Raw genomic sequence first — 15,104 nt, forward strand, 5'->3', positions numbered from 1 at the left:
TATATCTTAAAGTTACGATATACTTTAATGAACTGTAATTCACGCAACGTGTAATAATTATATATTAGGGAGTTTTTGCAATACCGTTTATCCAGATACGGTGAACGTTAAAGTCACGTTATTATTTTCTTAATTAATTAAAAAAAGAAGAAGATAACCTGACCTTAGCGTTCACCTTATCTGGATAAACGGTATTGCAAAACTCCCTATTATTTATAAAATGTCTGCATTTCTTTATAAATACTTCCTTATTATGTATGAATTTGGAAATTAGTTTCTCGCGGAAGCGAAGCGCTAGCGTGACGCATTCGATATCGACTGGTATTATTCTCAGCACGTTGAAAGTTCTAACAATATTATGAGAAAGACAGAAAGGAAGGGAGGAGAGAGAGAGAGAACGACAATTTTGCTAAACGAAGTAATACATCACGCTAAGGAAACTTTCAGAGATATTTCATTGTAATCGTACGTTACATTTTTTTATCAAATTAAGATGCGCATAGCGAAAAACTGGTAGTCTAAAAGGTTACTGCAGATTGAACTTGCTCGTTGGAAAGCGACGCAAGCGATCGATCATTTCAATCCGGTCGCACGAGATGGAAGGCCGAGATTAAATATCCATTGTGTGGCCGCTATGTGTCTAGATAACATCCGCCGTGCTATTGGACAGTTTCGGGTAGTTTCGAACGATTCTAATTACAAACATAGTCGGCCACAAGAGAAGGCAATAAAGCCTCGAGGGTGGATCAAAACTTCGCCGATTATCGAATCTGCTTGCTCGACGTATCAAGCAGGAAAAGTCAGACATGGCCATGTTACCGGAGGCACCATGTGTTAGTTTTAATTATGACTCGCGGTAATAGAAGGTAAGTGGCGCGGAAGATGCAGTAATATTACATGTTCTAATGATACCATTCATCTTCCAATTAATTGTGTTTATTTTCAACAGAGTTTAACATGTTTATTTAATCACCTGTCTGTTCATTATTAATCATTTTTAATTCCAACAAAATTCAATATATCCGTTTACATATCCCTTTATATAAAGTCTTTTAAAAAACGCAAAATTGTTCTATAATTTTTAAATATATTTATCGTTATTGTTGTTATTAATATTTTTATCGTCATTATTGTTATTAAAATCGTAAATAATCTGTTTATATTATCTATATTATATATATAAAGATAAAAAAGTCTGTTTTATCTCAGGATTAGATTTAAAAAATATTTTTACCCGCTATTATCATTCATGTGTTACAACAAAGTTATAATTTTCAATTAAATTAAAATTTGCTTAGAAAAAGAGAAAAAAAACGAAAACGAAAAGAAAGAAATGAAAGAATAGAACTAAAATCGAATTGGCATTGAGCACGAGTAATAACAACGAAAAAACGAGTGAATAAAGCCGCGAACAAATGTGCAGTATTTTCTTACTGTCGGCCGTGGCTGATCATGAACGGATGAGTCTACTTATGGCCAGTAGTGGCACTCGATCTGTGGTCGAACAATAAGGGGAAGTTAGCTTACGCTAGCGTTTTATCTGTTGGAGATGAATAATCTTGGAAATTGCGATAAAAAAGATACCAGGCAGATGTATCGAATGCCCACATGACACGAGGTGTAGACGCAGGGAGAATATATATAATACACGTCAACCTCATGCATGGGATGACAATAAGAATGATAAAGGATCTCATTAACGCCGCTGGGAAATATGAAAATATCTCGGGCGCGGTGAAATTTGATCTCGATATGGATATACATCACAGTCACATCCAGAGACGTTTCGATACGGAATGTAGGACAGCACGATAAATTCGCTGAATTATAACTAAACGCACAACAATAATACGCAACATATCTTATATGTTATTAATCCTTGTTAATAATAGTATGTTTTCAGCATTTTCAAACAATAACGCATAGATCATTCGAATCAATTTTGACAATATCAAAATGTTTAAGGAATTCTAACAAAATTTATGTATTTACAATAGGAAACACAGAGACGTGCTGCCTCCCCTCTAATTTGATGAGCTTTTAATATGTTATAGTCCAGATCAAAATAATTGACACATATTTTTTTTATACTTGTCCATGTTGCGCTTTTAAAGAGTAAAAAAACCCCTTTAAAAAAGTCGATTCTTTTTCGAAACAAATACCATTAACTATAAAAATCGTAATTATAAAAAATGGAAATAAATTTTTTATATAAAAGTTGGATGGATTAAAAGTACTTTATATAATAATTTTAATAAATATATTTTAATTTATTATTTTTTATAAATAAAAAATTTTTTTATTGTTATAAAGTACTCTAGAAATCATTCTTTTACGAAGAATAAACAATTTTTTCTATTATTTATATGTAGTTCCGACAATATTTATTTGAAAAAAATTAAGAAATTAAGTTTTTATCCTTTTAAATACATATAGGCACGTATAAAAAAATACATGTCGCTTATTATTTTGATCTAGATTACAATATAACTTTATCAAAATCTACTATAAACTTATCAAAATCAGAGGAGGACACTTCCTTGTGTTGCATTGTTAGTTTAAAATATTCAAAACATTATATTTCTAAAAAAAATATATAAAAAAAAGATTAAATATCTTATTTTGGCAATTATTTACAGAAGAACGTGATAAAGAGACGTTAATATTTTACAATTTCTTACATTTTAATAAGAGATGCGGTTAATAATATTATGTCATCAAACAAAGACTGTTTTGGAGAAAACAGAGAGGAGCCCGTTCATTTATAAATATTCAAAAGAGGCAGTAGACGACCCTTTTTAGAATCATCATTTTAAGGTATGTATGATAGCGACATATATCTCCGATCGTACACAAGGGAAGATTCAAGTGAGCGCGCTTCAAGTATCACATGTGGAAGGTCCTTCTGAAACGATAAAAGAGACGTTCTCTGCGGGACATTTGGGAATGGGGATAAATTCAGGAAGCTGTAAATCTCATGAAAATCTCTCGTCGAGGCAATGCGACCGAGAACGGTTACAAGACGGTCATCAACGAAAGATACAAAAGAATCGATAAAAAAATGTGTACACATAAAAGTGCGTTTTTCTGCGATTGTACCAAGAATAGGAAACGAGGACGACTTAGCATTCGAATTCAGCACTGACTTCTTTTCTTCTACTAACCATGTCCTATTTCTTTCCTTGCGGTAAAGTGTAATTTAATTAACAGACTTTCTGACGTAGAAAATGAAATAGTGACGGTGGTTAAAGTAAAAAGTAAGATAAAAAATGAATAATATGAATGTATGGTAAAATATGTTAAAGTACAGCGGAGTGTGCCAAAAATCGATGGAGATGATAGATTATATATCCTTCCGCGATTTCTGTCAGCATTCTGCGTCCTTCGACAAAATTTGCGTGAACTAAATAGTGTGATGTTTTTTTTTTTTTCAACAAACGTAGAGTTACAGTAAATTGAATTACAGTAAATAGATTATTGCTAAACGGATTATTGCTATTGTAAAATAGTTTTATTTGCATAACATAGTTTATTGTGCTCGTAAATTCAAACGCATACTTTCTACATCTCATCGCAAATTTATTTTTTTATAATATCGAAATGTGTATTTGCCTAATTTTGTTATGTTTTACTTTTTATAATTTTTTAACTGTACCCTTATAAGATTTTCAAAGATTGCTCAAACTGTCATTAATTAATTTTGAATTGTTTTATTAATATTTATTAATTATTTTTTAAATTAATTTTTAATGTGATAATAATTATACTGTCTAACAAAATTTGACCTTTTTTTCTAACACGAAATCTGTTGGCCAAATGTGGCTATTACGTTACAATTTTCAGAAAAATGGTATCAAACAGGTAAAAAACGATAATTTTGAAGGTTCTTTGAAACATAGCTTCACCAGCAAATTTTTTCTAAATTTCGTTAATCCCACGCAAAGGTATCAATTTTTAGCTTTAAAATGCATTTCATTTCGTTTTGATATGATTTTTTCATTTTCGAGATGTAGAAATTTAATACAACTTTTTTCCGTATAATACATGGAAAAGACATTTTATTCTATTTTAATAGCATTAGATGGAAAGTAAATATATTTTTGTACTTACATAATATAATCAGATCACACTAAATCAAAAAGCAATATAGAAGACATTACATCTTTGACAATTAATCTTTAAAGATTACAATTTTAGCCAATTTTGATCAACGGATTCGTGTAGAGCAGACAAAAATATATAGGGAATGGCTATTCACACTTGTGTTGAGTAATGGTTTTGGACAGTGTTATTTGCTGGTAATTGTAATGAAGCTGGAAGCAGTGGAAGCTTTATCATACGGACGGATGAACGAACGAACGTTCAGAGCTTCCTTAATCCTTGCAACGTACTACTATTATACTCGCTAATGCTATATTCGTAATGTCGTGCATATCACCGGCGGATTTTCGCGAGAGTATCCTAAGTCCTGACCGAGTTTATAGAGTTTTGACCAACGAGAATTACGCTTCGCGGTCGTCGTCGACCACCCATTATGCGAGATCCGCTATACTAATCTAATAAATCGTACAAAAATACACGTATCTTCCATTATCTATTATTAAGATGGAAATGTGTTCAGATGATAGGACTAAGAATGTTAATCTATCAGTATACATGTTATCGCGAATTTATGACATTTCTGAGCAAAACGCATATTTTGTTGACTTAATCTTGCTTTAATTTACTCAATAACATAATTTCATATGTACATCAATAATATTTCAAAAGATTACTATTAATTTATTTATTAGAAACATACAACTGCTTTATAAACTTTCCGTTAAATTCAATTTAAGTTAAGGCAAGCTAATTTTCTTAGTAAAACCGGACGCGAAGGGAGTGTAATCGGATCGTGTAATCGACATCAAAGAATTTTATCAGTTTTGATTTTAAGTAATTTCCAATTACGGTTCGATGTGCTTTAATACGAGCGGTGGTTAATTTCTACTAAAACTTCGTATGACTTTTCGACAGACTCTTCTCCGCTCGACGTCGAACGCGAAGAAAGGATTAGAGTTTTCGACGTGAATGAAAATGAAGAGTAATTAACTCTCAAACATACACTACTCAATAAAATTAAATTCATTTAAAATTAATACTAAAAGGAACTAAATTCAAAGTTATCTTTATCAATTATATAGATATTAAGATATTATATAGATATATAATATTATATAGGATATTATATAGATATATTATATAAGATATTATATAGATATTAAGTTACGTTCATCGATTATATCAATTATATAGATATCATAAAGTTATATATTGTAACATTTCCTTTTTAAAATGCTTTTTTAATTATTACATTGTGATTTTTTTCAGATAATTTAAAGTGATTAGTGCATTTTCAAGTCTTTTCTCAAAATGTCTGTATTTTGCCATCAGTATTAACCATTACCCGAGATGTACCGCAGAGAGATTATGCGGTCGGATTTACACCTTAGATATGTGTATATGTACGTGCATGCACGCAGAAAAATCTCATTCTTTATTGCTAAGAAAAGTGATTACTCAATTTGCTTCCTTTTTTTTTAAATAATAGTTATTTTTAATAAATATTTTCTTGACAATAATCTTGAAATACACTTATACAAATTTTAAAAGAATTAATTATTATGTATTTAAAACAAGAACTTATTTTCTCTTGAAGAACATTATATAAAATTTTTATAATTAGTCAAAGAAGCGACTTTATATAATAAACAAACTGAATTTGTTTTAATTTTTGAATATGTGATTATTGTACTGAAAATGTACTACAAACCATAAATTAAAACACTGTTTACATTAATTTAGTTAATGAAAATTTATATACACGCGCGAAAAACTAATATTGGTTCTTGTAAACATTTTATCTTTTTGTTTTAATTTAATAATCTTGATTAAAATATTAAATGTAAAGGGCTCAGAATATATTTTGAATAAATTTAGATAATGCTTATAATAAACTTATAGATTTACGATATATAAATTTTTTAAATAAAAACAAGTAATTATTATTTGCACACAGTAAGTATCTTTCTGTGTGTGCGTGCGTGCGTGTTTTTTCGAAATGCCAAGAAGACAACTTTCAGAAGTGCAGGCAGCTCCAATTGTTGCAGCAGACAACAAATACGAAGCAGAGAGAGACAGAGAGAGAGAGAGAGAGAGAGAGAGAGAGAGAGAGAGAGACAAGTTTTTAAAGTAAAGACCTGAAAATGCATTACTCACTTTAAATTGTCATGACTTAGTAAAAAATCGTAGCATATATAATGATTAAAAAAGCATTTTAAAGAGGTAATGTTATATTTTATGATGCAATTGAAAAAATTTACAGAAAAAAATTTTGCTCTCACATATCATTAAAGTAGCAATTTATTCGTCAATTTTTCAAGATTCACTTTAAATTATAATTGTTTATAATTTGCAGAAATTATTGCAGAGACCCGGGATTCGAAAGTTGAAGTTTTCAACTTTAAAATGCTTTTTTAAACATCGCTCTGTAACTATTTCTCACAAAGATATGTAATTTTGAATTTGGAACCTTTTTAACATTGATTTTAAACAGTTTTTTAATTTTGTTGAGTAGTACAGAAGCGAGTTTCGAATCACAAAATATCTCTGATCTTTAATTACATAATATGCATTGTTATTACGAATGTAACTGCAATACGATAGAATCGTTCGCCTCGACGAGGCAAGATAAAAGATGCATTCTCAAGCTCTCTCGCGTAGCGAAAATTGTTGGCCCGTCTCCTTCGATTCGAGTTCGACGGTCCTCTCCGGCGCCATTATCGAGGTGCCTCGCAGGCTCACGTCTTTGCGGACGTCGAATTTACTGTCTCTCGCCCAGGGAAGCGTAGTTTCATCAATTTTTGATCGATCGCTTTTCGCTCCAACTTGCACCACGCTGGAAGATGGATAAGAGCGACATCGAGAAGCGATCCACCGCCTTCACTTTAGATTCGTACTAAATTTTCCTCGCGAATGCTCCTGCCTGTGCATTATTCTTCCTCTTCTTTTTTTTGCTCCCATCTGTTTCGTTCTTTCTCTTAACGGCAGCTGCTCAGACCGTTGGTAATTTAATAAATAATATGAAAACGACGATCGTCGTGTGAACGAAGAAACATGAGCATTTTTATTCCATTAAAATAATATTATTAAATATAGGTATGCAGGGTTGGAAACGTTACTTTATAAAAATAACGCATTACCATTGCCGTTATTTGGAAAATAAAGATTCGGTACTTTTTTGTAATGTTAAAGTAAGATATTAGAGATTTAAAAATTACATTATTTAATAAACAATATCAATTGTGAAATCAATATCAAAATTATAAGCTAGTCCTTATATAGCCAGTTTACCTTATATTAAACTTATATCTAATAAATCTTCTAATTATATAATTAATAATTCTTTATTACAAGTATTAATATTTTTGTTTTTTAATATATACTGATATTTAGAGAAAATTAAATTATAATTTACAAACGCAGATTTTATTAAAAATTTTTATTAAATATTGTTTTTAAACGTTAATTTCGTTATTAAGAGTGCATTCCAATATTTATTGCCAATATTAAAAATTTATAGTTTACATTTATGTGGTAGTGATTATCGGAATGTAGCATAAGAAACAAAGTACAAAACAATAATAATAAAATATTAATAAACGAGTAATGAGAGCATTCACAGCGCAGTACTTGGAGCGCAATATACATATAATATATTCTCAATATTTTTTACATTACGTGTTACAAAGTTCTTGGACGTTTCGGTTTACCTCAAACCATCTTCAGCAATGCCATATATATAATTTTCATACAATATTCCAATCCGCAATGTTAGATATGGTCTCTAAAAACAAACAGTCGAAAGTTAATGGCGAGCACATATGCCACTTTTTAAATTTCTCTAAAATGCTCACATATGAATGGTGCAGAAACTCCGTATCCTATTGTAAATTCAAACTATTGGTTTGCAATTGAATATTTAGCATTTTAGAGATGAGCTTTTTACTCAATTGTCTTTCTAAAATTTTAATATTTTCCCATTCAAAGTACAAAACATTTTTTGATACTTAAATTTCTATTATAAAATATTTCTAGCCAATTAAAAATAATACAACCTATTAAATAGTTTTAAATATAATAAGGAATTAATGATAAAAGTAGCGACTGAATTCATTACTGTAAAACTGTTACTGTAAAACTGTAACGACCGAAAAAAGAAATGATAAAAACGGTAACAGCGTTACAAGTAACGCATTACCTCCCAACTCTGCATATAACACAAATGCTATTATTATTTCTAGTCACCGTTTCGTGAAGTTTTTGATAATTAAATGTGGTCATTATCAAGATGTTATTCATATTCGCGGGATTTAGATATTCAATAATTTCTTTAATTATATATATATATATCGGCACGTATGATATATCCTAAAAAATCGACATATCTGTCAATAATATTTATAAGAATTAAAGCTCTATGTATTGTCGTACTTCAATATAGTAAAATGCATTAAAATGGAAAATTATTTCAGCAAAGATTTCGCAGTTTCTCAAATATTTTTTTTAGGTTCATTATCAATAAAGCATATGGTGAAAAAAAGGAAACTAGATCACGTACTAGTACTTGTCTCTTGTGGCCCATATGTTTTATCTGCGCACGAAATGAATGGTCTTTTTAATCGATAATCGATCTCATTCGTACCATTAATCCCCCTACATCTATGATGCATCAAACAACGCGAGCTCTTCCACCGGTATAACCGGTTATCACGAACGCTTAAAAATACTAAACTAATATTTCCCGCCCGTTAATGCACGCGTTTATAAATTTATGCGTTTATAAATTTATACCACGATTTATCGTTCATGTTTTACGTAGCCTACATTGTTTTGAAGAATTGTGCTTAAAATTTGTGCTTAAAATATCAGTTCATACATTTTAGCGTATACAAAAATGATTTTGTTAAAATATTTAAAAATTTAACTAAATACAGATCTGAAAATAATTTTCTTCGATCATCAAAATAATTATGTAGGAATCTCGAACATGTTAAGCAATGCTGTAAAAATATTTTGATATTCTAAGTTTAATAAAATTATTTTCAGACATATCTAGTTAAATTTTTACATAGTTCAGCAGAATTATTTTTTCCGTGTAGGCTTGTTATTGAAGACTTGCTTTGTTTATTGAAATTTCATAATTTATCGAATTTCATAAGCTACGACGTATTATAACATAGAGTGATAACGCAAAATAAATCAACGTAAAATATTAACGTTGCAATTAAGGAAAATTAAGTAATAGGCAATTTATAAATTTTATTGATACTAATAGGGCAGAAAAAGTTCAAATGGTTGCAGCGATAATCGATAGTGTTTTATAGCCATTAATATCTCACCGGCTTTATAGGGGAGGGCGAGGAAGAGAAAGAGGATGAGGGGATTCCGATTATGACTGCAAGAAAGAGAATCCCTGGCAGATCTATAACAGGAAGATTTTGATTCGAATATTGCTGCATTCTTAATTATCGGAGGATCAACTTTCCGAATAAGATTACGATGGATTAATTTGCGAGATGAATAAGTCGTCGATTATGGAAGATATTCAGCGTTATGGAAAATTTTAACGAGACTTTACTCTTGCCATAAGAAACGACAGATGTGACTGTTATTTCAAGAAAAAATATATTAAATATATAGAAAAAAATATATTAAATAATATTCTAGTAGGGTAAGTGGTCCAACAATGAACCATGTAAATTTCAGAGGCTTCTATCTCTCTCAATTATTGAGTTGAAGATCTAAATTTTGGCATACAGTTTATGAATTTGGTTGGCTGCATACTGTAAACAATAACTTTTAAGTTATTTTTTAAATTTAGCTACAATTTCGGTTATTTCAAAAAACGGGAAATGTTCATTGTGTACAAGGGGTGTGTACACAATGAACCATGCTAATAATGAACCGCATGTTTTATACTGCGAATTATTTTAGAGAGAGAGAATTTTGGCATACAGTTTATGAATTTGGTTGGCTGCATACTGTAAACAATAACTTTTAAGTTATTTTTTAAATTTAGCTACAATTTCGGTTATTTCAAAAAACGGGAAATGTTCATTGTGTACAAGGGGTGTGTACACAATGAACCATGCTAATAATGAACCGCATGTTTTATACTGCGAATTATTTTAGAGAGAGAGAGAGAGAGAGTTTTGTTATATATTAATATGTTTATTTAGAAAATAGATAATTATGAGATGATAAGGATTCACGAGACCGACCGCCGCGTTTTTCTGCCAGATTCTTTCTTTCATCCGACGCGTTTTGAGTGAAAACGCGTCGGATGAATATATTTTTATTAAGATTTTAGATGGGAGGGAGGGCCTGTATTCTAAATAATTACCACAATGAATTATTATTTTGAAGGTTATCGTAAAAAAGGTTATGTGCCATGGTTCATTGTTCACTACATCAAAATGATTCATTGTAGACCGCCTAACCTTTTCCACGATAATCTCCAAAATAATGCAGTAAAATAATACAACAGAAAAAAAGTTGCTTGCAGAATAATAAAGCCAAATGTGCACATAAAACTATTGCACAATGAAAAAAATTATAGATATAACAACAAAAACATAAAAAATGTTTAAAACTTACGGAAAAAACTTACTTTGCAACCTAAAATTTTTAAAATGTGATATTACATGGCCATCCTTGGCGCGATTCCTAGCCGACTGGAAAGCCGAGAAGAGATTCAAATGTAAATCGTTGCATGATAAGCGCAATCTGTAATGTCGCATTTACAAAATATCGTAATAGTTTATAGTGTACTACTGGTTCACTGTTGGACTACTTACCCTATATATTTTAATTGCCATTAAAATAGTATCAACGTTGAGATTGAATGTGACGCGCTTAGATCGATAGAGAAAGTCAACAAACTTTGAATCGATCGCAGGTGATGTATTACGCATCGATTGTTTGTTCACTCATTACGTTATCTCACAAAAAGTCTTCGTTATAAAGTTTGCGAACAAAATATCTTATTTAAATGTTCTTAATAAATATTATTTTAATATTCTTAAAAACATATATATCTTATACATTTGAGTTATATTTAACATTAAGTATCTTTTACATTCAAATTAAATAAATACACATATTAAACTCATTTTAAATGAATTCGTGTACACAACAAGTGTAACCAATTTTTAGAGTTCCTTATCCATCAGGTATTTTTTAATAAGCATACTTTACAACAAGATAAAAATCTTAAGCTATTGATTGTGCACTTTGAACAAGTGCAGAATAAATTTCCTTATTTAACTAGTTGTATGTTTGGTTAAATTTACGTCAATTTCATGTTATGATCACACTGAGAGAAAACGAAATAGTTTTAGCAACTATAAATTTGGCAACTTTTGCAATTAAAGTATCTGTAACTAGTTTTACAAAGTAATAGAAACTAAAGTAGTGCTGAATATTATAAAAATATAGTCACGGTAACAAATTGTATGCACTATTAATTGGTAGTGAAATAGTGACTTAACTACATTGAGTAGTTACTTGGACTTCACGCAAATAGATATAACAATTACATTTTTCTAGTTTAGACAAAAATTTTTAAAGTGTCGCTCAGTACGAGGCTTTGTCACCAGAGGGACGTAGCGGAGTTCAGTTTCTCTTAAGAAGGAAATTACTCAGTTTATGCGATAAAAGGCGCAGCGTTGATTTCAAACTTGGAAGACAAAAATAAATAAGAAATGCATACACAAATTTGTAACTATGTATTATAAAGCTTTAATAACAACAATAAGTAAATTAAGTGAACTAAGAAAATATAGTAATATTAACCATTTATAAATTGATTATATGGTTAATGTACTATATTTTCTTAGTTTATTTAATCTAGTATTCTTATTAGAATTTAATAATATGTATATAGTTGAGGCGCTATTTCACTACAAATTTATAGTTACTGATACGACTTTTTTCTCTGAATGCAGCAACCAATTTTATATGTGTTTCTTGATTCTGTAATAAACGAAAGAAAAATATCCTCTTGTGTTATATATATATATACATATATATTAATTAATAATATATTACTTGAGATATCATACATTTCATTATTAATTCAATTTGACATCATATTAATTATCAATTAACTTAATTATTAATTCGACATTTTTACATTAATATGCGTATTATTAGTTCAAATGTATTGTAAGGCGTGAGTTACGAACAAACTTATTATTTTATTTCTGTTGATAATTACTGCAAATATTTGAGTCAACGACTAGAAAAATCAATTTTTACTATCAAACATAGGCTCGTGTGTTTTCAAATTTTAATAAGTTTGAGTTCACTATAGAAGAGTTACAAACGAGTTTCTTTCATTAAACTTAAATTTTATATATTTTGCAATTAAATTATTTACAAATTTTGTATTAGATCCTTCTAAGATGCTTATGAGCATCAAAATTATGAAATTACTTATGATATACTGCTCCATCTTTGATTTAGGGTTGTGTTTCAAGATCAAAATAATTGGCGTACAATTAGCTTGAATTGAAAATTGTACAAATTCATAAAAGAAATATGATTAGACACGACGAATCGCCTTGACCGAATGACCTTTTTCATTTATATGTGTTTAATCTCATCGATCGATTTTCATTTAATATTGTTAAATTTAATAGTACTCATGTGTACGAGTAGAATGATTTTGCTCTGTGAAGTATCTGAAAATTTAGTTAGATACAAATCCGAAAATGATTTAGTTGGACGTCAAAGTAATTACGTAAGAATCTCGAGCAAGATAAACAATGCTACAAAAAGTTTTGACATTCTAGCAACTGGTTAATTTGAGCGTTTTACAAAATTATTTTGTAGACAGCATGTCTAAAATTAAAACATAAGACGTCTTAAAATGCTTTTAATTTTGAATTTTGGAAATATGACTACGAATTGTTCATGAATGATTCGAAAAATCCATAAATATCGATTTTCATGGAAATCGAATGAATTTTGGACCACCTGATCAATGAAATAAACGTTTTCAATAATTTTCATAAGTTTTTTTATTTATTCTAACCGCCATATTGGAGCAGCCGCTTTGAATTTTCAAAAACGCCACGTTTTTCCTTAAACCACATATAAAAACGAAAATTTTAAGCCCTCGTGTTATTTCGACTTCACAAATTTTGCCCAGACACTTGTCCCCGTTGACGTGGAACGTCCCATATATACATATATATGAACTTGCTTGTAATGAATGCTATTAATTATAATCTTTTTAAGAAAGTTCTAATATTAATTTCTCAATTCTGATTTATTTAAAGCTCACAGAAACTACAATATTTAAATTACAATATTTAAATTTGTAAATAACACAAAAATATATTTAAAAAAAACAGGAAGAAAGGGAAGTTTTATATGATAGCAAAAAGGAGGCTCGAAGTAATAAAATACGGTTATGAGAGCTTGGATAGGATATAAGGGAGACCATTGGAGTATACGAAAACACTGTAGGAAGGGATCTCTATTGGGACAATATGACTCGGAGGTTATCAATGTTTGCAGAACTGAGCTCTGTACTAAAAGAACGAAAGAAAAAGGGATAGATAAAAGAAACTGGTTTAGAAAAGATTCAGAGGAAATCTCATCAATTATATACGATAGAAAAGAAAAGGAAGAGTTATTTTTGAGGAAAAGGTTCATCACTAGGATTAAAGGACGATTCCATGTGAATTAAAGAACAGTTCCGAGTAAAAATCGAAAAGTGAAAGAAACAGCGAAGTGTTGATTAATATGTTTAAAAAAGAGGATAAATAAGTTGAACATCAGATATTTAGAAAGAAAAATAGAAAAATAAATGAGAACCGAAAACTTGAGTGTTTTTAAGTTTCCAGTTTCTTCAATGATCTGCAAATCTATTTATTTCAACAATTTGGTATAATATTTTGTAGCTCTACGTTTCTGAATTTTGTGGATTTATCTTTTTATTAAAAAATTTAATAATTTCAAGCAAACAGATCATGCAATTTGAATAGTTGCTTTTCGAGTTTTCACAGGTTAAGTAAGAAATGATATTTGTGACAATAATGTTAATAACAAAAAACGCTATTACTAAGAGGGAATAATGCTGATAATGGGAAAAGACAGCAAAATAAAAAGATTAGTTAAAATTAGTTAGTCCTAGAAAGAAAAGTTAAAATTAATTTATCCTAGATAAATTCTCTTATAAGAGGAGATTTATTAATTAGTAATTAATGTAGCTAACCTGAAGTACAAAAATTTCAACAAAAAATTGCTCAATTGCTAGTTAAGCATTAGTTGTTACGTCGAAGTTTTGAAAAGAAATTATTTTTTTTACGAATACTCACAACCTTGTGCAAGAACTCTCTTCGACCTAAAACATTTATTTTCCCAAAGTTGAGTATTATGAGTGCGTGTACATGAATGTTTGTTATTTTATCCTTGAAAAAATAATTTTTTAAAAATTATTGCACAGTTTCCGTTCTCGCTAAATAATGATCCAATATACATGTTTGAGCTTTACTCTCATTTTTTATAATTGTAAAATTTAATCAATAGGTACCATTAATATATCACTAACATTTTGTAATTATTTTGTATGGAATTAATTAATGCTTAATTTACCTTCTTTTTTTATGTATAACACGCTTATATGAATTTTATAATATTAAAATTAAACTTACTTTTTCTCGATAAACAAAACAAATTAAAATTCGTAAGCGAAAGGAAGTATCAAGTACGATCGATAGATGAACAATCGAAACAATACTTTGTATTAAAGTATAAATCAATAAAGCTTATAGGTTCGTACTTTGAAAATCAGCTTACACTCGAGTGTGCTTATGAAAGCATAATGTTCAGTCAAGCAACTTGCTCGTATGCACTATAATCTATTAACTACAATCCAGTTAGTATTACATGTATCGTAATAATTTGCGTGTATTTTTTCACATAAAGGTTATATGAAATGGCTTACAGAACACACGCATCGAAAACTCATAACACTTGGACTCTTTTAAATA

At 29.5% G+C, this 15,104-nt stretch overlaps 1 protein-coding gene across 1 annotated transcript in view; it reads right to left on the bottom strand.

Moving 5' to 3' along the window:
• The window catches only part of RhoGEF3 (Rho guanine nucleotide exchange factor 3), a 203,627-nt gene that overhangs the window by 133,868 nt on the left and 54,655 nt on the right, over nt 1-15,104 (bottom strand). The window lies entirely within an intron of this gene.

The sequence above is a fragment of the Mycetomoellerius zeteki genome, unplaced genomic scaffold (genome assembly GCF_001594055.1).
Source record: "Mycetomoellerius zeteki isolate Tzet28-1 unplaced genomic scaffold, Tzet1.0 scaffold96, whole genome shotgun sequence".
In the NCBI taxonomy this organism is placed as follows: Eukaryota; Metazoa; Arthropoda; class Insecta; order Hymenoptera; family Formicidae; genus Mycetomoellerius; species Mycetomoellerius zeteki.